The 27,609-nt window shown below is 38.3% G+C and overlaps 1 protein-coding gene across 2 annotated transcripts in view; it reads left to right on the forward strand.

Moving 5' to 3' along the window:
• The window catches only part of LYN (LYN proto-oncogene, Src family tyrosine kinase), a 144,911-nt gene that overhangs the window by 587 nt on the left and 116,715 nt on the right, over positions 1 to 27,609 (forward strand). The window contains exon 1 of one of the 2 annotated variants that reach the window (XM_036756178.1): positions 348 to 368. The exons of the other annotated variant lie outside the window; for it this stretch is intronic. The gene's annotated coding sequence lies outside the window, so the exon portion shown is untranslated. Of the gene's footprint in view, positions 1 to 347; positions 369 to 27,609 lie in introns of those variants that run through there. 2 annotated transcript variants of the gene reach the window in all.

Below are 27,609 nucleotides of genomic sequence, written 5' to 3' on the forward strand. Positions count from 1 at the left end.
CCCAAGAACTGGAGAGGGGCGAGTGTGTGTGTGTGTGTGTATTTGGGGGAGCGGGAAAAGCTCCCGGCGGTGAAGAAAGGTGGGGGCAGGATCTCTTAGCCAGCTGGTGTGGAGAGAAAAGCTGCTGCCCCTTCCTGCCACCTCAGCCCTTGACTACGGTACCCTTAGGTCTCTTGGTTACAGATTCCCCGCCCCGCTTTCTTGGCCACACAAAAAACGCGTGGGCGGCTGCAAAGCGGCCGGCTGGGGCGGGGGGGGGGGGCGGGAAATCACTGCAGGTGCTTTACCTGTCGCGGGCGCTGAGCCCAGGAGGGGTGTGGTGTTGGCGGTTCGTGAGCTGGGGGCGCCGGACGATGGCCGAGGAAAAGGTGTTTTTTGCTTTTGTTTCGGTCTGAGGTGCGGAGTTGGATAGTTGGATTGCTTTGATCGCTGTTCTCTAGAGCCTTGTGAGCCGGGCTGGGGCGGGGGTGGGGGTGGGGGGAGTGGTGTTGTGGGACGTCCCTCCGACAGGTTGAAAAGGTTGCTGGGCTTTCTCCGCCTCTTGCTTGCCATTCTAGAAAGTAAGGAGAAGTTCCCTTGGCTTTCTCTGCGCGGGAGGGGGGGGGGGCGGCAATAAAGGGGCAGAGGATGATGTATCAGGGGAATTGTCAGCTTGCGAAATCCAATCACTCCTCTGCCCTGGGATCCCCCGAGAATGTAACAGAATTAGATATATTAGAGCTGGAAGCGATCGTCTCCTTTTCCAGAGAAGGATACTCAGGCCCAGAGAAGGGAAGATCACACAGGTAGCGAGTGGCAGAGCCAGGATTGTACACCCAAATCTTTCGAACATGATTTACTCGATCTCTGAACTGACACCAAACGTAAACTTAATTTTTTTTTTTAAACCGTATTTCTGGCCGGAGAGGAAGCACAGTTTTGTGTGGTATGTCTTCAGGGTTGCTGGTCATACCGTTATTGGGGAACAGGGCTTTCGGACATCTGATAAGCTGTCCAGCCCTTTAGTGAAAAGGAAGCGAGAGTTATTTTGAGACTACAGAGGTTTGCTTTTCCTTTGCACGGGGGGAAGGGTGTAGCTCCAGTCACAACTTTTTCCTGCATGATCTCGTTTATTGCAGCTTTCTCCAGAGCGTAATTTATACATTTGAACTTTTTGGCCTGATTCTTAAGTCTGTTGATCCACTCTGCAGAGAAGGTGGGAGGTGTTTTAAGGATCCAAACTGCATCCAAATTCAAATTGCTCGATTGCCAAAATAGTAGGCTGGTAGGATTTTTACTCAATTTGTTGTTTTGTAACTCAGTATTTAGTCTGTGACATACATATGCTCCACAGATATTAACTGTCCTGTATTCACTATGTAAGAAAGGGAGTCCTTTGCATTGTATAATTTCATCTACATAAAATAGGGACATACCCATAACTAATATCCAATAATAAAAACTCTAGAGTTGCTGTTATAGTTTGGAGTACAAAGGCAATGTCGGTGCCAGGAAAAGTCATGCATGTAGAAGAGAGGAACTTATGGAAAGAAAAAGGTGATTAAAAGAAAACATTCAATAGTAGAAAAAAAAGATAATGAAAAGGTGACGGAAATGTAGGAGTGAGGTTTATTTTTTTTTCTAAGTGCAGCACCAAGCGTCTCAATAACAAGGACAAAAAAATGCTTTTTGAGCTAAGGAAGAAAGAAAATTGAAGTTTATCGAAACTTTTTGGTGATCTTTTGGGCCTCCAGCAGGTTCTCAGTGTTAGATGCAGAAATTCTTGAGAAGCCTTTCTATGAATTTTGTAAGACTTGGAAACTTTAACTCTCCATAATCTAAATGGTAGTAAAGCATCAATGATATCCATGCTGGGAATGTCATTAAATGAAAAGAGTAACCAGGTGCACGGAGAATGAAAACTAAGTACTTTGGGGGTTAGTTTTGTTTTCTTTCTCTATTCATGTGAGCATCCTAGTGTAGTAGATAGATTCAGAAAGGCTTTCATTCAGATCCCTCCTCAAACAGGTATTTGAATGATCCTATTGGGTAAGTCACTTATTTTCTTCAGGTATTCATCAGGGATAAGATAACAATATTAATCAAAGTTACAATTTAAATCAGACAAAAAAATTCCTCAAGGACAGGGGCTATGTACCTGAAACTTCTTTGGTATCTTCCACTAGACCCATAACAATAATAATGCATTAGAGTTATTTCATGCTCTACTGTTTTTTTCAGAGAGTTTTTACTTTCATTCTGGTTTGATCCTCACAACAAACTTGTAAGGCAGGCAGATACTATTTTCCACATTTCCAAAGGAAGAAACTGAGCCTCCAGAGTGAAAAGAATAACCCAAGGTCACATGACTAGAACCCCGGCCTTTTGACTTCTAATCCAATATTCTTTCCACTGCACCATGCCATTGGGCACAGAAAGGCACTTAGTAAGCATGTCTTGATCAATTCTAGGAAGGTTGGTACTGCTGTGGGTGGAGCTCTGGCCCTAGAACCCGGATGAACTGAATTCTTATCCCATCTCAGACAATTACTTAGCTGTATGAACCAATGTCATCAATCTCAGTTTTGTCATCTGTAAAATGGGGGTGATAATAGAACCTACCTCAGGTAGGACAAGGACACTTAGATTTGTGACCTTGGACAAATCACTTAAGCTTCCCTAGACTCAGTTTCCTCATTTGCAAAATGGGGATAATAATAGCACCTTCTCCCCAGAGTTGTTGTGAGGATAAAATTGAGATAATATTTGTAAAGTGTTTTACAAATGGGAAGCTACATGGTACAATGGATAGAGGACTGGGTCTGAAGTCAAGAACACTCATTTTCCCAAGTTCAAATATGCCCTCTGACACTTACTACCTGCGTGACCCTGGACGAGTCACTTAACCCTGTTTGCCTCATCTGTAAAATGATCTGGAGAAGGAGATGGCAAACCACTCCAGTATCTTTGCCAAGAAAACCCCAAATGGGGTCATGAAGAATCTGACTCACCTGAAATGTCTGAATTATAACAACAGCAAAGTGCGATGTAAATACTAGCTATTATTGTTATTAATTTTAGATTCTCTAAGAAAAACTTTACAGACAGATTTTCTCAAATCTTCTACAACATGGTACACTCAGATGGACTGTTTTGCTGGTAATTACACCTTGGAGGGTAATATGCTTTGGGACAGATTTCCATTAGTTACTTTTGGGATCATAGAATCTACTGCTGGAAGACACTTTAGATAATATAAATTCATCTCATTGCTTTCTAGTTTCACCAGAATGAGAATCTGTAGATATTAAACTTTTTGTATTCAATTTGACAAATATTCATTAGGTACTTACTGTGTGCAAAGCACTATGGTAGGCACTATGGGAGATAGAAAGTTTAGATGAGACGCATTCTTGCCCTCTGTGAGAGCAAGTCACTGACCCTTCCTTGACTTTGGTTTCCATTAGTAAAATGACAGGTTTGTACTAATTGATTTCTAAAGACTCATATAACTTTAAACTGCAAGTTACCTAGGGAATCATAGCAGAATTGGAAATGGAAGCTGATTCTCCTTGTATAGTATATATTACATATATCCTAAGATATATATATATATACATATATCACATATTATATCACATACATTACATGCATATATATTTCTAAAAGTATTTAGGCAATGATTTTTATTCTCAAAGCTCAAGCAAAGATCCAACTTTCTTCTATTAAAAAAGTACAGTAGGATTTAATTAATTCGACCACCATTTATCACATTTTCATGTAAGGGGGACACAGTATTAACATCTTCCCCAGATTCTGCATGTTTCCTAAATGAGGAGTCTATTTTAAACTGGACTTCATCTGTCTAAGCTGGAGGCTTTATAGAGAGGAGGAGAGGAGATGAAGGGAGGGACAGGATGGGCAGGAAACAAGTTAATGAGATGAGGCTGGAAGGAGAAATTGATTAATAGGGAATATGATGAAGTTGAAGAGACTCCTAGTTTGAGAAACACTAACTCTTGTGTTCAACATACCCAGGTGCTGTTCTTTCCTAATTAGCTGTTCTTTATTTATGAATTTACTTAGTATGGAGTGGCTATTCTTAATCTGGCAACCATGAACTAATTTTAAAAAAATTGTTTCAAAAACTATTAAAATTTTATCTACTTCTTTGTAATCTTGTGTGTGTGTGTGTGTGTGTGTGTGTGTGTGTGTGTGTGTGTGTGTGAGAAGGGGTCCATAGATTTCATCAAACTGCCAAAAGGGTCCATGATAGAAAAGTCTGAAAACCTCTGGTACAGAATATTGTTTGGGTTGTGGCATTTGGTGACCCTAGATACTTCTCTAAGCAGACATTTTTGCCTTGCCACTTCCCTGGCCCTTAGGACCTCTTTTGTACCTTATGTAAAATCTAGTGATTCCCCTAAAGTGCCCAGAAAGCAGTTTCTTCTCTTGGACGCTAATTACTTTTCTGTCATTATGGAGAATGTAGTATCATGTACATGGGAAGAGCAATGATGACAGATTAAATGGAGGAGAATTAGAGGGGGCAGTGATTCTGAAAGCATGTAAAATTTATGAAAATTAATAGAAGAACATGGAAGAAAACATTTAAAAGGTCTCCTATTAATGCCATTACTATTCAATAATTCAGCAATTTTATGGGACTTAAACATACAAGTTTGGCATTTTCTGACAATTAAGTCACAGAATTTTACGGGTGGTTTCTCTTCTCTCTTTCACAACTACCCTCCCAAGACACCCCCCCATTTATTATTTATTTTATCATTCTTTCATTTTTAAATTTTGAGTTCCAAATTCTCTCTCCCTCCCACTCCTTTCCCACCCACTGAGAAGGCAAGCAATATGATATCAATTATACAAATTAAATCATGCAAAACACATTTCCACATTAGCCATGTTTTTTTAAAAACATAAGAAAAATAAAGAAAGTGAGAAAATTATACTTCAGTTTGCACTCAGAGTCCTTTAGTTCTCTCTCCCTCTGGAGGTGGATGGCATTTTTTTCATCATGAGTCTTTGGAATAGTCTTTGATTATTGTACTGATCGGAGAAGCCAAGTCTTTCACAGTCAATCATCATTACAACATTGCTCTCACTGTGCACAATGAGCTCCTGGTTCTTCACAATTTACTTTGCATCAGTTCCTATGGGTATTGCCGTGTATTTCTGAAACCACTCCCTCTTCATTTCTTATAGCACAAGAGTTTTCCATCCCAATCACATGTCACAACTTGTTCAGCCATTACCCAATTGATGAGCGTACCCTCAATTTCCTATTCTTTACTACCACGAAAACAGATGTTGTAAATATTTTTGTACATGTAGATCCTTTTCCTTTTTCTGTGATCTTTTTGGGATACAGATCTAGTAGTGGTATTGCAGGATCAAAGGGTATGCACATTTTCATATCCATTTGGGCCTGGTTCCAGATTGTTTTCCAGAATGGTTGGACCAGTTCACCACTCCACAAACAGTACATTAACATACCTATTTTTCCCTTGTCCCCTCCAGCATTCGTAATTACTGATAGGTGTGAGGTGTACCTTAGAATTGTTTTAATTTGCCTTTCTCTAATCAGTAGTGATTTATAGCATTTTTTTTTCATATGACTATAGGTAGCTTGATTTTTTCTTCTGAAAAGTGCCTATTCATAATCTCTGAACATTTATAAATTAGGGAATAGCTCTTATTTCTATAAATTTGACTCAGTTCCCTATATGTTTGAGAAATGCCATTGTCAGAAAAACTTTCTGTATAATTTTTTTTTATCTTACTTCATTGTCTATGGTACCTTATAGCAAAATGTAGTTTCTCTGATTATCCCTTTTAATTAGGTCTACTTTTGCTTTTGTTTTGTCTGAGATCATGATTGCTACCTCTGCCTTTTTTGAAAATTCAGCTGAAGCACATTAGATTCTGCTCCAGCCTTTAATTTAATGCTGTGTATATCTTCTTGTTTCAAATTTGTCTCTTGTAAATAACGTATTGTTGGATTCTGGCTTCTAGTCCATTCTACTATCTGCTTCTGTTTTGCAGGTGAGCTCATGCCATCACAATTACTGTGTATTTCCCTCTATCCCATTTTCTTCTATTTCTTCCTCTACTTCTCTTTTTATCCTATCCTTCCTCAAAAGACTATTTTGCTTTTAACCACTGCCTCTCTTAATATACCCTCTCCTTTAGCATCCCCCCATCCCTTTCTCTCATCCCTTTCTCTTCCTATTTCCATATTAGGTTAATTACATTTCTATAGACAACTGAGTGTGTGTGTGTGTGTGTGTGTGTGTGTGTGTGTGTATATATATATATATATATATATATATACGCATATATATGTATATATACTTTCCTCTTTGAACCATATTGCCCGCCACCCCTCCTCCATTTCCCCCTCCATTATAAAAGCTCTTCTTTGCGTGCTTCTTTTATGTGAGGAAATTTTCCCCATTCTACCTCTCCCTTCCGCCTTCTCCCAGTGCATCCCTCTTTGTCTTACTCCTTCATTTTTTTGGAGATCATTCCAACATAATCTACTCACATCCATGCCCTTTGTTTACGTAAACTCTTTTTAATTGCCCTAGTAAAGATAAAGATCATAGGAGTTGCATGAATCATCTTACCATATAGAAATATAGTTTTTTATTGAGGTGCTTATGACTACTTTTTCACATTTACCTTTTTATGCTTCTCTTAAGTATTGTGTTTAAATGTCATATTTTCTATTCAGCCCTGGTTTTTCTTCAGGAATGCTTCAAAGTCCTATATTTCATTAAATGTCTATTTTCCCCCCAAAGGATCATACGCTTTAGCTGGTAGGTTATTCTTGGTTGTAATCCTAGCTTCTTTTTCTTCCAGAGTAACATATTCAAAGTCCCCCAGTCCTGTAACATGGAAGCTGCTAAATCTTGTGTGATCATGACTGTGGCTCCACAATATTTGAATTGTTTCTTTCTGGCTGCTTGAAGTATTTTCTCTTTGACCTGAAAGTTCTGGAATTTGGCTATAATATTTCTGGGAGTTTTCATTTTGGGATCTCTCTCAGGAGGTGATCTGGATTCTTTCAATTTCTATTTTATCCCCTGGATCTAAGATATCAGGACAGTTTCCCTTGATAATTTCTTGAAATATGATGTCTAGGTTCTTTCTTTGATTATGGCTTTCAGGCTTTCTTAAATGATCTCTCCTCGATATATTTTCCAGATCAGTTGTTTTTCTTATGAGATATTTTACATTTTCTTCAATTTTCCCATTCTATTGACTTTGTTTTATTGTTTCTTGATGTCTTGTGGAATAATTACCTTCCATTTGCCCAATTCTAATTTTTAAAGAATTATTTTCTTCAGTGAGGTTTAGTACCTCTTTTTCCATTTGACCAATTCTGTTTCTTAAAGAGTTCTTTTCTTTGGTGCATTTTTGTACCTCCTTTTTCATTTGGCCTACTCTGTTTTTTAAGGAGTTCTATTTTACGGTTAATTTTTATTTCTCTTTTACCATTAGCCCAGTTCTGTTTTTTAAAGTGATATTTTCTTCAGTATTTTTTGTGCCTCTCTTACCAAGCTTTTAATTCTCTTTTCATAACTTTTCTTGCATCAGTCTCTTTTTCCAATTTTTCCTCTACCACTCTTATTTCTTTAACTCTTCCAGGAATTCTTGTTGGGCTTGTGTTCATTAGCATTTTTCTTTGAGGCTTTTGTTGTAGCTATTTTTGCATTATTGTCTTCTTATGAGTTTGTTCTTCCCTGCCACCACAGTTGTTTTTTATGATCAAATTATTTTCCAGCCTGTTTCTTGACTTTGAACTTTATGTCAAAATTAAACTCTGCTCCTTGTGGGGATGGGAAGGCACTGTCCCAAGCTTCAGGCTACTGTTTTCAGAGCTGGTTCTGGGGGTGTGCAAGTATTTGGCATTTCCAAGATGGTGTGACCCTGAGGGAGGTATGGGCACTGCTGTCCTGGTTTATGCTCTGATCTTTACCCAGGAAGGGCCCCTGGTCCCATGCAACCACAAGCAGTGGCATTCTCTTTGCCTTGAACTGGGACCAAAGCCTCTGATTCCTTGTGACTGATGCCCAGGGCTCCTTTCCACCCTGGCATTGTGATCCAGAACTGTGCATGGGCAATAGAGTTGCCAATTAGTGCCAGCTCTACCCAGGGCCAACAAAAGGTCCCCTATCATTTCTTTCTGACCAGTTATCTGATCTCCTTACCATCTCTGGGTGAGAGCTCCCAAAGATAACTGCTATTGCTTCCACAGTGTGTGTGGACTCTTCAAAGGCTTCCACCCAGGTGTCAGAAACTTTTTGCCAACATCCTAAAATTTCTTAGGCCAGAAAAATGACTCACCCTGACCTTTTGTTGGTTCTGCTCCTCCAAAATTTGATTTGAGGTTTTATTTTAAAGTTGTTTTGAAGGGGAATGTTGGGAGAGTTTAGCTGGGTTGCCTCTCATCTACCATTTTGTCTTTCAGTCTACCTCTTTCACAACTTCTAAAAGTAAAAGTCTACAACTGGGAAGGGAGTAAGGCTGGGAAGGAGGCTGAAAATGCAAGGGGGAGTGAGAGTCTTTGGTTTGAGAAATTGAACTTCCTTGTTTGAGTTTTTTGAAGTTTCACTCCCTCCCTCAGAATTTCTTGACCTCAGTTAACTGGAAGAACACTGAAGAAATTCTGGGTGAAACATTCTTGGTTAAGAGGCTCATGAACCCTTCCCAGCAAAGGCCAAAGTGACAGCAAGAGCTTCCATTTTTATCTTACTGGGTTTTTTCTTCATTCTTATTTTGTATTATACAAACTTCTTTTTCTATCACTGAACAGAGTTGTGGGGAAGTAATTTTATTTATTGGTGCAGGGCATTATTCATCTAGGGTACTTCTGTTTACAGTTATGGTGTTTTGTTTTGTTTTGTTTGGGGGGGGAGGTTAGGAGGGTGGAACAGCTCAATTGGAAACAGGGCAAGGTTTCATCAGTTCAACTCTATGCTCTGTGTTGGCTACCCTACCTCTTTCCCTGCTAATTCGGTGAGTCCACCTATGCTCTGTCAATAAATCATCTATTTGCCCTAAAGTTCCTAATAAAATGTGTCTATGTGATTACTGTAGTTTTTCATTTGTAGTAATAAGAAGCATATAAATAACTCTCCTACATTATGATAATCCCTTATGTTTGAATTGTAAACTTTACTGTTTAAAATGTGCTTTCATATTCATCATCTTATGCTAAACCAGGGGTTCTCAACTTTTTTTACATGTCTGATAGAACCCTTCGGCAGTCTGGTGAAGCCTGTGGACTCCTTAAAATAATGTTTGTAAAAACATAAGATAAAAGGCATAGTATTACAAGGGAAACAAATTATAATGAAATGCCATTATGGAAATGTTTTTAAAAATCAAGTTCTTGGACTCTAGGTTAAGAATGTCTAGGCTTGGGATGGGTGGGTAAATGAGACCTCCTTTAGTGCTTCCTTAATTAAATACCTCTGTTGCCTGCCTTTTGAGAAACCCATCTGCCTCTAAATCTGACCAGCTGGGAGTCTGGGGAAGGAAGTTAATAGCTGACAGGATCAAAGGATTTAAAGCTGGAAGGGATCTGAGAGGTCATCTTGTCTAGCCTTACTATTCCATAAATGGGAAAAATAAAGTACAGAAAGGTTAGTACGTGGCACAACCAGCATTTGAACCCAGGTCTTCTCTCTCAAAATCCTGTGCTTTTTACACATACACACTTTCACCCTTCCCCACACACACAATGGGAGATAATATTACTATAGTTTTATTTCTTATGATGAAATAAGCCTATAGTGCTAAAAGTTTGTTCATTCACCCCCAAACATGAAATACCCACTATGTGCAAAACACTGTGTTAGGTGCATTTTATATAGAGATAATTTAGATAAGATACCTATTCTTGCCTACTTAGACTTTATAGTTGAATAGTGGGATAAAACATGACTGTATCATATGATAAGTATGTCAGAGAGTTACAAAACAGGGTTATGTGAGATTGGAGGGAATTTAAGGGAAATTAAGGATTCATGGAGGGAGGTACTTTCTATATAATTATTTAAGGGATAAACGGTAATTAAGTGAAGAAGAGGATATGAGCTATTGAGTTGTAGGGAATAGTATCAAACACGTGGATATGGAAGAGTATTTGACATGAGAGTACTCTAGTTTTGCTAAATCAGAGAGAGTTTAGAAGAGAATAATATGAGAAGGCTGGTAAGGTAGAGTGGTATATGATTTTAGGGTCCTTTAAATGCCAGATAAATGAGTTTGAGCTTCACTCGAGAGACAATAGTAGAGCTGCTAAAGTTTTTTTTTCACTGAAGATCTTTAAACAGAGGAGTAGCAAGATTGAGTCTATGCATAAGAACAATTATTCTGGAAGCAATATGAAGGACAGATGGGTAGAAGCAGAGCTTGGCAGGAATAACTCAAGACTATTGCAGTAGTCCATTCACATGGTCAGGAAGTGAAGAAGAGTTGGGAAATCAGGAAAAGAAGAGGAGATATGGAAGAAAGATGTGGAAGTGGAATCGACAGAGCTTGGTGATTGTCCATATTTGGAAGATAAAGGAAAGGGGTGAGTCAAAAATAGTACCCAGGTTTATAAACATAGGACACAGAGTGGATGGTGGTACCACAAAAAGAAATAGTGAAATCGAAAGGAATTGGTTTTGAGGGAAGGTAGGTAACAAGATACATTTTGAACATGTCGAATCAGATGCTATATTCAGGTGATGTCTTGTAGGTAGATGAAGATGTATTTCTTTAAAGTCAAAGATAGATCAGGACTGGAAATGTAGACTTGGGCACCATCTACATAAGGGACATATTTAAAACCATGGGTGGAATTACCTAGGGAAAGAGTACTGAGTGTAAGAGAAGAAGTTTGAGGATAGACCAGGGCAGGGAATCTGTGGCCTTGAAACCACATGTGGCCCCCTAGGTCCTTAAATGCAGCCCTTTGACTGAATCTAAACTTTACAGAACAATTGGCCACAGGATCCCCACGCCTGGGATAGACTCTTGAGGAAAATATTCATTAAGGGTTTGGGTAGAGAATGAAGAGACAGCAAAGCAGATGGTAAGGTCTTAGGTAGGACCATGCTAGCAATTGGTTAGAATGGGGTAGAGAAGCAGGTTGTTGAATTTGATGAGTATGATTTGAAAGGTGAAGATGTTTGATGGGTTGTCAAAATGAATATTAAGCCCTCTAAGGATAAAGAAAGGTATAGGTTGTAGAAGATGATTCAGCCATTGAGAAAGTTGGGAGAGGGATATGAAGTATGGTAGATGGCATTGACTGGGAGTCAATGGGTTTTGAAAGCTGAAAAATCTTTTATGGGTGGTGGTGGAGGAATTTTCTGAAAGTGGCAGTAGAGAACAAAGAGTGTGCCTATCTTTTAAAAATATATGGTATTGATAGCTTTTATTTTTTATCATCAGAAATTTTCTCCCCAATCTTCCCTCTTCCTCCTCTCAGAGAGCCATTTCATAAAATGTTTAGAAAGAAAAAAAATAAAATGAGGAAGAGGAGAAAAAATCAGAAAAACCAATCAATACATAAAAAAAAATCTGAAATTACAGGCAATATCACACTCATGGACCTCTCACATCTACAAAGGAGAGAGGTGGGAGTTTCTTCTCTTTTCTCTTCTTTGGGGCTATATTTGTTTTTTGTAATTTTGTAATAATAACTTCTGCTTGTTTTATAGTTCTTTCTATTTACATTGCTGTGATCATTGTATAGATTGTTTGCTTATATGTTGATTTTTTTCTTTTGGCCCTCTGTGTCAGGTGGACTGGAAGGAGTGGCCTCCACTTTATAAGATTGTAAAGTGATGTGGTATCCTCAGTAAAAAGCCAAGTTTCTATATGAGTGAAGAACTGGAAAAAGGAAATTGGATGCAAACGTCAAGGATTTGGAGGGAATTGTCAGGACATTTCAAAGTTGTATTCCAGAATTAGGTGGATGTGTGTCTCTCAATTATGGAATTAGAGCTTGAATAAATGTCACCTATTCGATTTATAAGGTGGTTTATAGTCAGAAAGCTTCAGGAAGGAATCTTGGTCTGCTTCATTTCTCTTCTGTAGTTCAGACCTCCATATGGGAAGGCTCTTGGAAGTTGTTTTTTTAGGTAGGCCCTGTGAATCCCTCTTGTAATCCTAATGTATAGTGGTATAAATCTTTTATTTTTAATTATATCCTCCTCTTCTTGGCACGCCCTCTCTTTTTGGGTAGGATCAGGTGTAAAGCAAGGTGTCTGAATTTCCTCACATGGGACCAAGAGGCAGGAACAACAATAAGAACTGCCACATATAAAGAAAATTTGCAAAGTACTTTACATACAACAGGGCGGCAGGATGGTTTCTTTGATTGTTTAGGCTTTTGACCAGGTTGAAAACTTGATACATCTCTTTACTCTTTCACTGTTCTTATAAATTATGGTAAATCCCACTATGGACAGGGAGATTGTAGGACAGAGATTGACTAGGCCACTTCTCCTTTCCATGGGGAAACTGTGTTGCTCAATCCAGAACCAGCGCCTGAGGAGGGGGAATTGGTGCCCAAGTGTCAGAGGAAGTGACTCTTCCTCCTGCTCTTTCGGCCTTAGAAGGGTGACCTGAATAATTACCATTAAAGTACCACCTCTCTTACCATTCTGGAATTTATATTTTCTCATTTCTTCTTACCATCTTTTGGCAAGGAAAAGAAGGGAGCAAATGGCTACACAAAAAATTCTCTGTCTCTACCTGTTTAAGAAGCAACATTATATAGTGGGAAGAGAAAGACAAAATTGCAAGACTTGGAGTCAAAGGATCTGGATTCAAATTGGCAAGCCACTAAATATCTCTGGGCATCAGGTTCCTAATCTGTAAAATGAGAGGGGTTAGATTTTCAGTCATGTCCAACTCTTTGTGACCCCATTTGGGGTTTTCTTGGTAAAGATATTAGAATGGTTTGCCATTTCATTCTCCAGCTCATTTTACAGATGAGGAAACTGAGGAAACAGGATTAAGTGACTTGCCCAGAGTCACATAGCTAGTAAGTGTCTGAGGTCAGATTTGAACTCAGGAGTCTTTGTGACTCCAGGCCCAGCATTCTATCAACTGCCCCACCTGGTTGCCCTATCAGGGTTGAATTACATGACCCCTAAGGTATGTTCTGGCTCCAACTCTAGGATCCTAGATCCAAACTAAGTGTGTTGATCCTGGGGTCAGGATAAATCTGGGTCTAAATGCCTCACCTGACCATGGTGTAATGACAACCACACTGGCATACCCAGGATGGCTGCTAGTGCAGATTCTTTTATCTGCTTTACTAAGGAAAGACAGCTGTTTCAGGGGTCAACAATCTTTCTTTTTTAATCACATAAAATACAAACACAGGAAATACAGAGAAGAGAAATAAAGACCAACAGACAGGGCTCTACTGCCTGAATCAAAGCTTTACATCCACCACTGAATCGAGACAGCCTTCATCTCTGAGGAGTTGGGGAGCTCTGAACATATGGCCACTCAGACTCTCGAGCAGGGAATCACAACATCTTTCTCATAAGTGAGCCCCCAAAGCAAAAACTCACCTCTCACAATATATACTCTTTGGGCTCAGTGCCTAATTAGAAATTAACAAAAGGTGTGTAAGCCTTCCTACAAGCAAGCAAGCAAGCGTCCCTTGATGGGCTCTTGATGGGCAGGGAGATCTTATTCCCTATTAACCTTACCCATGGGCAAGCCATTTCTACATCTGAGGAGTGTGGTCTTGACAATAAAATTCATTAGTATTATAAATTGCTCTATGAACTTTAACATGATCATGTAAGTGTCGCTTGCTATGAGGTGGTTATATAAATGCCAGTTACCTTTTATGTAGCACTTTAAGGTTTACAAAGTGCTTTACATATATTTTAATATGTTAATAACAGCAATAGTCGGCATTTACATAACATTTTATGATTTTCCTAGTGCTTTACAAATACTGTCTTATTTTACTCTTACAGCCAATTTAGGAGGTAAGTACCATTGATGTCCCCATTTACACGTGAGGAAACTGGTGGGCAAAGGTTAAGTGACTTGCTGAGTCACAGAACTATTAAGTATCTGAGGCCAGATTTGAAATAAGGTCTTCTTGCCTCTAAGTCTAGTGCTATATCTGCTGTGCCACTTATATGTTATATATTTGTCATGTATAGTAAATATATATTATGTATTTGTATATTTGATTCTCACAATAACCTTGTGAGGTGGGTGCTATAATGATAGTAGTTGTAGTAGCTAGTAGGTGCTACATTGTTGTCTCCATTTTACTGGACTTGTTCAGGGTCACACACTTGCCCAGGGTCACACAGAGCTAGTAAGTGTCTGTCAGAATATGAACTCAGTGACTCCAAGTCCAGTGTCAGAATTGAAAAACATTGGTCGTCTTACTCCAAAACTAATGTTCAACCAGCCAGTTCCTTCTGAGATCAGGGACGAGGTAAAACCAAAACAATGAAAACCGTTTCCTGTCTGATACAAGAGGTACCCAATAAAGGTACAAGCCAAGCAATACAGTAGAAGTCCTTGCTATTCACAGTAGATGTATTTCCCAAGACACTGTATAAATCATAACTATTTAAAGCATCTCAATTGAATTAGTTACCTTAGGAAAAGTATAGTGAATTTGTCTCTAAAGCAAATGTCCACTCCTTAAATTGTCTCTTTTCAAAGAAAACCTGATATGCAAAAAATCCCCAAAACAAAACAAACCAATTTACCAAATATGGCAAAATACCCTTATCTTTGATTTTGTTTAAAATAACTTGTAGTTTTTCATAGAAATTTTTATTCCTAGGCAGTTAATCTTTCTTTGGTAGAATTGATACCTTATATATAATAGATTCTTAGCATATATTAGTTGATTTATTGATTGAATAACTGAGCTTACTTGCTAGGGGTACTACCTCCCATATATGTAATGCTATGAAATAGGTGATAATGTCCTCATGTGTAGTTAACTGTAAATAAGAGTAGAAAACCCAAAGTATCTGCTTCCAAAAAGTTTGGATTTCAATCATAACACTTTAAATTATAGTTTTCTTCTTTAGAGAAGCCTGGGTACATACTTCTTTTTGTGGGATGAAGTACTGTTATGAACTTTTGGAGATGCATTTTGTTCTGTGGATATAGCTATTACTTCTGTTCCACCTTCCATCTTTCTGTCTTGTTATACATCCCTCTTCTTTGCATCCTTTAGACATAGGAGAACTTTTTATCTAAACTGATGAAAAAATGTGAGCATCTTGCTTCTAAATGTTCTCCTTTGCCTCATTATAGAATTGACAGGAAGATGCGTCATTGAGTATCCTTGTGATTACCTCCCCTACACTGTGCCCCCCAAATATTTTTTTTTTCTCTCAGTGGTTATGGAGACCAACAAGGAGAGGAAAGATGGACATGAGGAATGATTGTGGAGTATGTAGAATGGTTAAGGGAGAAGTTTATTGGGAAAATACTTCAATTAAACAAATATTTAGTAAGTGGCAGATGCTGGAGAAGTCAAGATGTTAAAAGCAACTCATTCCCATTCACTAAATAAGCTTTCGGGCTTGAAGTGAGTGGGGGATAAGATATTTACAGAAATAGTTATAATGTGATTTAGATGAATGGAGCTCAAACAGAGAAGCAAAGGTATTTGGAGAAAGATGAATTACCTCTGGCTGGGGGGATTAAAGAAAGACCCTTAGAAGATGTGGCACCTGAGCTGGAAGAAAGGAATTCAACAGGTAGAAATAAGGTAAGAATGTGTTTTAGATATTAAAGGTTCTATACAAATTCACAGAAGCTAGAGAAGGAAGGATTAGGTCAGAGAATAGCAATTAGTCCAGTTTGGCTGGATCACAGAAACAATGTTATGAAATAAGACCGGAAAGGTAGGTTGAAGCCAAAACCTAGAGGACTTTAAATACAAGAGTGGAAAAAAATACGCACACATAAGTATATACACATGTATGTATATGTGTATCATATATATATATATATATATATATATATATATATTTAGTTTTCAACATTCACTTTTATAAGATTTTGATTTCCAAATTTTTCTCCTTCCCTCCCCTATCCCCAGGATAGCAAGCAATCTGATATAGGTTATACATGTATATTCATGTTAAATATTTTTCCACATTAGTCATATTATGAAAGAAGAATCAGAACAAAAGGGAAAAACCATGAGAAAGAAAAAACCAAAAAAACCAAAAATAGTATGCTTCAATCTGCATTCAGACTCCATAGTTCTTTCTCTGGATGTAGATACCATTTTCCATCATGAATCTTTTGGAATTGTCTTGGATCATTGTATTGCTGAGAAGAGCTAAGTCTATCATAATTGATCGTTGCACAATGTTGCTGTTACTGTGTAAAATGTTCTCCTGATTCTGCTCGCTTCACACAGCATCAGTTCATGTAAGTCTTTCCGGGTTTTTCTGGAATCCACCTGCTCATCATTTACTATAGCACAAAAGTATTTCACTACATTCATATACCACAACTTGTTCAACCATTCCCCCAACTGATGGCTGTCCCCTCAATTTGCAGTTTTTTGCCACCACAAAAAGAGCCGCTAAAATATTTTTGTACATGTGGGTCCTTTTCCCAGGGTGGAAATAGTGTTGAACTGAATTGATAATTGAAAAATTATCCTTTAGTCAATGGGGAACAATTAGACTGCTTTGAACAGAAGGCTATGAGGTCACAGTGTGTTAGGACAATTACTTTAGCAAGCAGTGTAAAGGAAAGATTGGAGAGGGAGAGTAAGAAGGGTTACAAGAAGACCAGTTTAACGACTGTTGTAGCTTAAGTGAAAAGTGGTGGAAGTGGGGTTTGTTGTGGAGATGGAAAGGAAGGGAATGAATTTGAGAAGGATTGTAGAGGTAAAAATCAAGAGCAAGAGGGAAGATTCAGAGGTTGTCTGAATTTCATTAACGGGGAATAGTTGTGGCATTGAACAGAAATAAAGTAGTTGGGACAGGTAGATATGTTTGGAGGGGGGATGACAGAGGAAGATGATGGGCTTTCAGTTTGATCTATCATCAAGCTGTCCCAATGGAGATATGCAGTGGGCAGTCAGAAATTTAAAGATGAGACTTAGAGAAGAGGTTGGGAATGAAGATAGAGAGTTAGGAGACATGTGCATATAAGAGCAGATGAGATTACCGGGTAGAGAAAGCATAGATGAAACAATAAAGAGAACAAAGCTTTAAGCTGGGATGTCTGGACAGGAGCTGAAGTACGTATTATAGTTTATGTCCTACTTGGTCTGGGACAGAGGAGAAGTATGATTGGAAGGACAGATGTAAATGTGGGGTTGTGCTGTTGCTGCCCTCTTTGGCAGGTATGTTGTGAAAGATATCCTTTGTAAATGTCTTTTCACTTGATTAGAATCTTGTATTTGGTGTTCCATGAATTGATTCATTCCACGGTTTTTTGAGCACCTACTTATATTGCTAACTGAGCAAAATTCATCCTTCTGTGGTAGCCCAGGAGGGTTCAAATCTTGGCTCAGATACTTATTATTTGACCTTGGGAAAATCAGTCATTTTTTAGACCCGGTTTCCTCATCTAGAAAATGGTCATGGTAATATCATCTTCTTTACAAATGAGAAAATATCTGAAAGACACTTTGCAAACCTTAAAGTGCTATGTAAATGTAAGTGGTATTGACTGTTACAGACTAGAGGTGAGGAGACCATTTAAGAAGCTTGTGTGAATTTCCCAGTTATGATATGATAAGGACTCATATTAGGCCCAGTGGTAGTAGGGAATGGAAAGAAAGGAATGTATAGAAGGGAGGTTTATGGTAGCATGAAAAGCAATATTAGAAAGGAAGGGAATAAGCATTTATATAGTACTACTGTGTGCCAGGCACTCTGCTAAATACTTTACAGCTATCTCAGTAGATTCTCACAACAGCCCTAGGAGTTAGGTCATTATCTCCATTTTGCAGTTGAAGAAACTGAACTGAGGGAAACAGAGGTTAAGTAACTTGCCCAGGGTCAGCTAAAGGCAGCTAGGTGGCACAGTAAATAGAGTGCCAGGCCTGGAGTCAGGAGTCATCTTCATGAGTTCAAATTTGGCCTCAGGTACTTAGTACCTGTGTGACCCTGGGCAAATCACTTAACCTTGTTTTGCCTCAGTTTCCTCATTTGTAAAATGAGCTGGAGAAGAAAATGGCTAACTACTCCAGTATCTGCCAAGAAAACCCCAAATGGGGTCATGAAGAGTCAGACAGGACTGAAATGACTGAACAACAACAAAACTTCCTGAATCTAGACCCATCAGTTATAAACTGTGCCATTTAGTTGCCTCAAAATATTAGAGCTTGTCCAGCCCTTTTTACAGTTGAAGAAACTGGCCCAGAGAAATTAAGTGACTTGCACAAAGTCATACCAGTGAGAGATGAAACTTGTAAACAACATGTTTCTCTTAGATTTAAATCTAAGCCTGGCCACATAGCTGTGTGACCTTGGGCAAATCATAGGTGTTATTTTATTTGATGCTTGCTAAAATCCTATGATGTTGGGAAATACAAGAATTATTCTCATTTTACAAGTTAAATTGTGCTCAAATTTCAGCCCTTAAGGCAATCATTGCCATTGTCTAAACACCATACCATTCCATACTAACATTTAACAAAATGAAAAGGAAGAAGATAGGGAGTGGTAAGGGGGAAAGAAGGAAAGGAAAGAAGTGAAAACCATAAAAGATCAGGCCACATTAGACCATATAAGGTATATCGTTTAGTTCAATAGAAACATTGGATTTGGAGTAATAGAAGAAAATATCAGTTCAGAACATGGCTCTTCTCTCTTTAATTCTTCCTTGAACTTTGCATTTTGTATGTACTTGTAATGTCTTACGGTGACATTTTTCTGTATTTATGTGAATTTTAAGTGTTGATAAATAATTATACTGCAAAGTAGTCAAATAGGGTCATAAGATCACAGAATTTTAAGTTGGAATGTATTTTAAAGATCATCTTATCCAGTCCTCTAATTTTACAGATGAGAAAAGAGAAGTGAAAGAGAGTGATTTGCTTAATGTTGTGTTTTAGTAGTAAGTAGTAGGACCCCAAGTCAAACCCAGGTCCTTTGATGACAAATCCAATGCCTTCTAAAAGTTGTGACTGAAGAAGGAAGTCAGCAATCAGGGGTCTTTGGGGCAGAAGTGGCAGCTAAGATTTTGGTATCAGTCTTGGTCAAAAATAAACCTGCCACATCAGGAAAACTCATTCATGGCTGTCCATTGTCTTCTCTCTTGTTTCTGAGTCAAGTTTAAGTAATGAACTCAGATAAATATCTACTCTATTCCTATGCATCAGTGGATTATTAAAAAATATTTGTTAACTAAATGGTTTGTAAGCAAAGCTTATACAGCGGCTGATTAGGACAGAAGAAGATCAATAATGGATGTCAGGGTATCACATAAAAAAGGAGAGGTGCCCCTGCCACTTTGAAGTAATCATTTAACATCTGCCTTAAAGGATGTTGATATCATCTTTGGGCAGAATTTCTTTCAGCTTTGGACTAAAACATTTGTCAGAGTTCTTCTTGAAAATGGGCTAGCTAGAGGTTTTGGAGCACAGTTTGAAGGTTTGCGGTATAGCGGTATCTATCCTTTGGTACAGAAGAGGCATGCTTGCTTCTTGAAGATACTCTGTGGGTAAAGGATGCTACACCTAAACACGTGTTATTGGAGTTACTGAAATTAACAGATTCATTAAAAGGCTCTGTTTAAGTAGAGTTGCTAAAACGAATTCAGAACCAAAAGTCTACCCGTTTCACTAGCCATGCAACATATAATGGTAGAATGTCTGCTGTGTGCTTAGTTAGGTACCATGTAGGATACAGAGATGAACTATACTGGGCCATATCCCTGCACTTATGGAAATTCTTGTACCATTTGCTTGGGATAGTTAAGATCACTTGCCATAGTATTCAAAAAGCTGACTTCTTCTTTCATAAGGCTAGGGATAGGGACTGAACCCACCATTTCTTTGGTGCTAAGAACTCCCTAATGAGGAAATCCCCTCTGCCACTGCAGGTCAGGTACCTTCTCTGCAACTTAAATTTTTAGAGACTTACATAGAACAGAGGTGTCAGGGGGGCTGCAGTGGTACAATACTCCTAGCGTGGCCTGAGCCAGATTAAAATGGAGTTGGGAAATAGTTAACAAAATGGATAAAAATACAATGAAGATTTTACGTTTATAAGTATATTGATTATATATTAATGTTGTGTAATATATGAATTAATAATTATTATTTAATATAATATATTATGGTATATTATATCTATTATATTATTAATTATGTATCATTAGATAATATTACATTTTAAGACTAAGTCAATACGTAGCCTGCAGGGATTCTTAAGTACAGATTAGTGGCCCCCATTTCTATTTGAGTTTGCTACCACTGACCTAAAACACCGAGAGATTAAGTAATCAAGGGCCACATAGCCGTTATGTGTCAGAGGTAGGACTTGAATCTGGGCCTTCTTGGCTTGGAGGAAAGCTTTCTATCCACTACACTATGCTGCCTCTTTTTGCCTTCAAATTGAATGAATATGGTAAATGGCAAATGTTAAGAAAAACATTTTTTAATCATTTAAATCTTATAATTCTTTGTATGGTCCACATTAAGAAACTTTTTAGAAATTTCAAAAATTAATTTTTAATCTGGCCATTATAGCAAGTTTCTTAAATTTAATTACAAATGAATGTTATTTTATGACCACTCCTGTAGAAAGGAGTAAGCAGAGTATAGTGTCAAGAGCACTGAATTTGGAGTCAGGAGATCTGGATTTGAAACCTAAGAGCTGCCCTTTACTTGACTCTAACTTTGTGTGAGTGAGCCCATCTCTCTGGTCCTTGGCTTCCTTAACTATAAAATCTTGGAGTTGGACTATAAGATTTTTCAGGTCCATTTTAGTTCTGTTAGTATATGATGTGATTCTGTGATATATATATATATATATATATATATATATATATATATATATATATACACAGAGAGAGAGACAGAGACAGAGACAGAGACAGAGAGACAGAGACAGACAGAGACAGAGACAGAGACACAGAGAGAGATGGCTCCTTTAATAGTGTTTTTCAGCCTGTTGTATTTTTGGTAGTCTCCACTCAAGTATTGTTCACAGCTAGGCCTGGGAGTCAGGAAGACTTGAATAGAAGCGCTTACCTCCCGGGGTTGTTGTGAGAATCAAATAACATTAGCGCGGTGCCTGGCACATAGTAGGTCCTTAATAAGTGCTTGTTTACCTCCCTCCCTTCCTTTATAAAGAAAACATGTAAAGAAAGAGAAGAAGGGCAGAAGTTATTTTCAGATTTCTTATTCTGCCACAATTAAACATCCTCCCTTGTTCTCCTAATTCTTATCTACCTCAGGCATGCCAACTGTAAATACCCAAAACCAGAATGACCTCCCCCACCCCCCACCAAAAATTAAGAAAGAAACCCAAGCAATAAACTTAAAATCACAAATCACAAACTCCAGAACCAAACAACTCAACAGGCAGATCTGGGCAATAAAAGGGGGCAAGGTGAAGTTATCTGCATTTCTCTCTCTTTTTTTTCTTTTGCAAAAGTTAATAGATTGTTTTGCCTTGAGTGCCACCAGTGATTCTAGCAGTGTCTTTGGATGCCGCCAATAGACCTATGTGCTAAGCAGAAGAGAGGAAGAAACAGGCTGCATTGACAAAATTAAAGTCAAAGGAAAAAGCGAGACAAGGAAGGAAACTGGGGTGGGGGGGAGGGGAAGAGGGAGGAATGGTCCAGGAAATGGTCCAGAGAACTGCCTTTGATGCTACTAAGTGGCACCAGTACTATGACTTTTCTGTGCCTGTGCAAGTATTTGAAACATGTTTTTGAACTTTATACTTGCTAACCCACTACAGAGAATTTAGGCAAAAGTTGCTTAGCTTCTTTAACAGATTTTGCTCATTGAGCATGTAGTGGCTTTTCTGGCTGGAAAGCAGGCTTGCTTTATCAACTGTCCTTCTGGTCTCCTCAATCAATCAATCAACCAATCATATAATAAATATGCTTTATTTATAATAAACCAAGCTTTATTTAAATGACAAGAACTGGAGTTTTTATCCAGTCATTCAGATTCATTCAGTCAATAATTATTTATTGGGCACCTGCTATGTACAGGGCACTGTGCCAGACAGAGAAGAGAATAAGAACATAAGTAACACTTGGTCATTTGCCTTTCAAGGAACATAAAAAGTAATCCAGAAAACCCAATTCAGATTGCAAGAATTTCTGCAAATTGTTTTTGTGTTTTTGTAATATACCAATACTTTCACAGATCTGCAGTTTTATCTGTGCAGGTTTCTCATCCTTTGAGATCACAACCTTTCTGTCCTTTTGTTGTTGTTAAGTCATTTTAGTCATATTTGACTCTTCGTGACCCCATTTGGGGTTTTCATGGCAGAGATACTAGAGTGGTTTGCCATTTCCTTCTCTAGCTTATTTTACAGATGAGGGAACTGAGGCAAAACAAGTTTAAGTGATTTGCCCAGGGTCACACAGGTACTAAGTACCTGAGGCCAGATTTGAACTCATGAAGATGACTCCTGACTCTAGGCCTGGCACTCTATCCACCACCTAGCTGCCCAGTTCTGTTCTTTCATGGACAGTTTCATGAGTTATTGTTAAGAAAAAAAAATCATCCATATCAAGATGAGGCAAAGAAAGTAGAACTTGATCATTATTTAAAAAAAAATTACAAGGAAATACTGTATGTCCTCTGGAGTTTTTTGAATAATGGGAATTGATGTATGTGTTTAAAACATGCATATACATATATGTATATACACATACACATGGCTGTGTATATACATGTGTGTGTTTATATGTATATGTATGTGTATATAGACACACATATATATATGCATACACACTATGCAGATTCTAAAAGATCTCCAGGGCAGTTTTTTTGTTGTTGTAGCAAAATAATGCCATGTAATTGTATGTGTGTGTGTGTGTGTGTGTGCGCACACATAAATTTAATTGATAACTTTTGTTTTGACGTCACCTACATTTCCTCTGGGTAGCTGGGTGATACAGTGGATAGAGTGCTGGGTCTGAAGTCAGGAAGACTCATCTTCCTAAGGTCAAATCCAGCCTCAAACACTTACTAGCTGTGTGACCCTGGGCAAATCACTGCACTCTGCCCCAGTTCCTCATCGATAAAATGAGCTGGAGAAGGAAATGGCAAACCGCTCCAGTAGCTTTGCTAAGAAAACCACAAATGGGGTTACAAAGAGTTGGACAAGACTGAAAAACAACTCAACAACAACAACAAATTTCCTCCAGAGAATCATTTAAAAAAAGAAAGAAAAGGAAAAGAGGAAGAGGGAAAAATCAGCAAAAACTGATCACTGTGTCAGAAAAATCTGATGTTGCATGTGGTGTTCCATGCCTGTGTATCCTATCCTCTTCAAAAGCAGAAGGGAAGATATCTTCTCATCTCTGTTCTTTGGGGTTAAGCTTGTTCTTTATAATTTTGCAATATTCAGTTTTAGTGATTTTTAGAGTCCTGTACTGTTAGAACTACAGTGGACCTAGACAATCACAAAGTCCAACCTCATGATTTACAGAAAGAAAACCAAGGTCCAGTAATATGGGGCGAATCACGCATTTGGATGTTCTTTGATTTGTGTTGTTGTGACCTCTGTGTCTATTGCTTTCTTGACTCTGCTTACCTTATTTTGCATCAGTTCGTGTCTTTCCGTGCTTCCCTGCATTCATCATTTTTGTTGTTTTTTACAGGATAACAATACTCCATTACAGTCATGTGCATAATCTATTTAGCCATTCCATAATTGATGGGCATCTGTTTTGTTTCCAGTTCTTTGCCATAAAAAAGTACTGCTGTAAATATTTTGCTGTATATGGACCTTTGTTATTGTCAATGATCTGCTTGGAGACATATATTTTAATTTTAATAGGCTCATGATATATTTATTATGAGTATTTTCTCATCTGTGCACATCACAAACTTTCCATGCCTTCTTTTTGGGGGAGGGTTTGAGGGGAGAAGGCAGGGCAATTGGGGTTAAGTGACTTGCCCAAGGTCACACAGCTAGTAAGTTTGTGTCAAATGTCTAAGGCCGGATTTGAACTCAGATCCTCCTGACTCCAGGTTAGGTGCTCTACTCACTGCACCACCTAGCTGCCCCTTTCCATGCCTTCTTATTCTGTTCAATCCTTGTTAATATTCTCTCATAGGACCTTAGAGAGGATCTACTGAGCATGTTGGAATCCTTCCTTCTAGGTCTTTTTACAGTCTGCGCCACATTTGAGCTAAACATTTTCTGTAATGACATGTGAAAAACATCTATGTCTAGTTCCTCTCCTTATCTTTGTTGCAATTTAATAATATTAATATTAAATAATAATATTGAATATTGAATAAATGCAATTTATTTTTAAAAAACACCCTTTGAGCATACATCTTTGTCATTTGAAGAAAATCTTGCACATTTGAATTTGATTTTCTAGATTACTTAGGGAGATATCTTTTAGTTGGGGGACATACGTTAATATTGAAGTCTCTTGTCTTGTTTTCCACTCATATCTAGACATAGCCTAGTGGACTTATAAATTCAAATGTGTGGGTCTCATGGGGGGAAGTAGAACTTGTATGTGACCTACACGTAATTGAACATCTTTTTACACAACTCACCACAAATCTATAATAAGATATTTGAAAGTAGTAAACATTGTTTAAAATATATTTTCTATGATCTTCTTTACTAGAGTAGGCTTGATTGATAGCACTGGTAGTAAGGGATACAGTATCATGTTATCAGCAGTATAAAGTGCTAGTAGGCTTTTACTGTATTTGCAGGAGTTTTGTTTTATTTTGGAAGAGGAGCATAATTTGATTTGTAGCACTTCTTCATCTCTGTAATGAGGGGTCATGATAATAATAAAAATAAAATAGTAAGTCACTCACTTATATAGCCCATTACAATTTAAAAAGTGTTTACCTCTGTAGAGTAGAACAAGTACTCTACTAGCCAATATACATATTTCTGTTTCACTAATAAAAAAACATATTTTAGCTATAAAGTGTGAATAATAGATCGTTGTTTGTAAGATGCGAGCCATTGATTCATTATTTCTTGATTTGAATACACCTTGTAAGAGAGATACATTTTATGAACAGCCATACAGCCATAAATAAAGAATAAATGGTCCTAATTTAAGAGTAGAAACATCATTAGAGAAAAGCCTTTTCTGCTGACATCATGATCACACATGCTATAGGTCTCTATTACCTAACCTTTAATTAAGCACTCTAGCCTGGACTATTGTACTACTCTCATAATTGGTTTCCTCTCATTAGGCTTTGTCCTTTGGTCTCCTTTATCCTTCACACAGATGCCCAAATAATCTTTATAGAATTATAGAATACTAGAATTGGAAGGGACCTCAGAAGTCACTTAGTCCCACCTGAGTTTGAACAAAAATCCCCTCTGCAATATACTTGGTAGTCATTTAGCTTTACCCAAGAAGGCTTCCTGTGAAGGAGAACCCATTACTTCTTAAGGCTTCCTAGGCCACTTTTGAATAGCTTGAATCATTAGGAAGTGTTTTTCCCCTTGTATCAAGTCTAAATTTGCATCTGATGCTTCCTGTTATTGCTACTAGTTCTTCCCTCTGCAGCTAAGAAGGGCACTTAATCCCTCTTCTGTGTGATAGACAGGCCTTCAAATTCTGGAAGATGGCTAAACCTTCTCCAGGTTAAACACACTGCCACCACTTCTCTTTGGTATTTATATGGCATGAGCTTCACCATCCTGGTGGCCCTCTTTTGACACTTCTCCGCTTATTTCCCTGAGGCACAGGATTGACTGTGCCTCCTTCTAAAAAAAAACAACCAAACATACCACTTTATTGGCTACCTATTGCTTTTTGGAAAAAAAATATAGCTTCATCCTCCTGGTTTTTAAGGTCCTTTACAAACTCCATCCTTCTAGTTTTACTTGACATTATTCTATTTCACACACTCTGCGTTCCAGCCAAACTGGACTACAAGGTGTTCCTTGGAGTCAATGTGGTGAGACTCTGAGGATCCTTATCCCAGCTACCTCTCATACTAGCAATTTGGGTACCAAGAGGTTTATAATTCCTTCTCAGGACTCTAGGGATGCCTCTGAGTGATTTGGGGTACCTTTCTAAGGTAGTACCCAATATTAATCATATAGTATCTCTCCGTATTATTGGGTGACCTGGTGTTTAGTGCTTCACTTTCATTTAACCAATTGACATCAATTAGCTTTTACAGAAGGATATTTGCCGGGAATGTATAGCAAGAGCAGGAATACAAAAACATCCTCTCCAAATGAGGAACATACTCTGCCCTTTACCAACTTGTCCCCAGGGAAGAGTGAGCTCAAACTTAAAGCAGTTGCTGTATAACATCCCAAGCCCCTCTGCCACTACTTCACGGTTTGCTTGCAAATTCAGCATAGCTGATGGACAGAGTCACGCTCGTGTTTACAGGACAAGGTGTCTCAGCATTGATCTCCTGCTGAATTAGGTCAAGCAGGCCACTTCAGGGCTTGGATGGTGAATCAGGCTTGGCTGTCAGAAAGCTCTGGTGTGGCTTCCAGTTCGCCAGTTTGTGAACCTCCTTCTAGCAGCTTAATCTTCTGACATTTCAAACCTCACAAAGTCTTAACCTGATACTTTCCGTCTTTAATACTTCGCCTGAAAACAGGAAAGAATAGATGGAGCAACTGACTTATGGGGGATAAAGGCTTGAGCCCTTTTTCCTGACCAGGAGGCTTACAACATTTTATCCTTCTCTATGTTCACTTAGTTCTGGTTCAGCAGCCAATTATAAAGTCTTTTTTTTATTCACCATGTAATAAGTGCACAAGAAATAGAGAAAACCTACACATGTTCTGAAGTAGAGAGTTGGGTCCCTCCATTCCACCTCATCACAAATTCTGAGAGTCAGGCTCACCAAAAATCCTCGAGTCCCCTGAAAGTGCTCTTAGGACTAGGCCCTCATTGATCATTTCATCATTTTATCAACATTCCATCTGTTTCTATGCATTCCCATAAGCTTTCCTCTGTCCCTGGAATATGCTCCCTTCTCTTTCTTATCCCTTTTGAATCCTTATTTTCCTTCCAAGGTTCATCATGGACACTACCCACTCCACTGATGCCTTTTTGGACCACCGTGGATGTTTAGTTTCCCCTCTTCTTTCTGGTACAAGTTTCTATTATGCCAGACCAAAAGGTGATAGGAAATGAACTGATTGAAGGTTACAGCTTCTGTGGCACAAATGTGAAGACAAGCAGTTTAGTCCATCTTGAATGACTTGTGTTTTAAGATAATTCAGACACCCTTAGAGAGAAAAGTTTCTTTAAAAAAAAAAGAGTAGTTCGGTGACTTAGCCAATGCAGTTTAGCAAATCCTCTGTATTGCTGGTCTGCTGCTCAGTCTCAGCAACCAACTATCTTCTACTTTCCTTGGTCTGAAATGGCTGCCAGTGGGATAACAGCCCAATGTAAACATGGAATTTA

Source organism: Trichosurus vulpecula, chromosome 1 (genome assembly GCF_011100635.1).
Source record: "Trichosurus vulpecula isolate mTriVul1 chromosome 1, mTriVul1.pri, whole genome shotgun sequence".
Classification (NCBI taxonomy): domain Eukaryota; kingdom Metazoa; phylum Chordata; class Mammalia; order Diprotodontia; family Phalangeridae; genus Trichosurus; species Trichosurus vulpecula.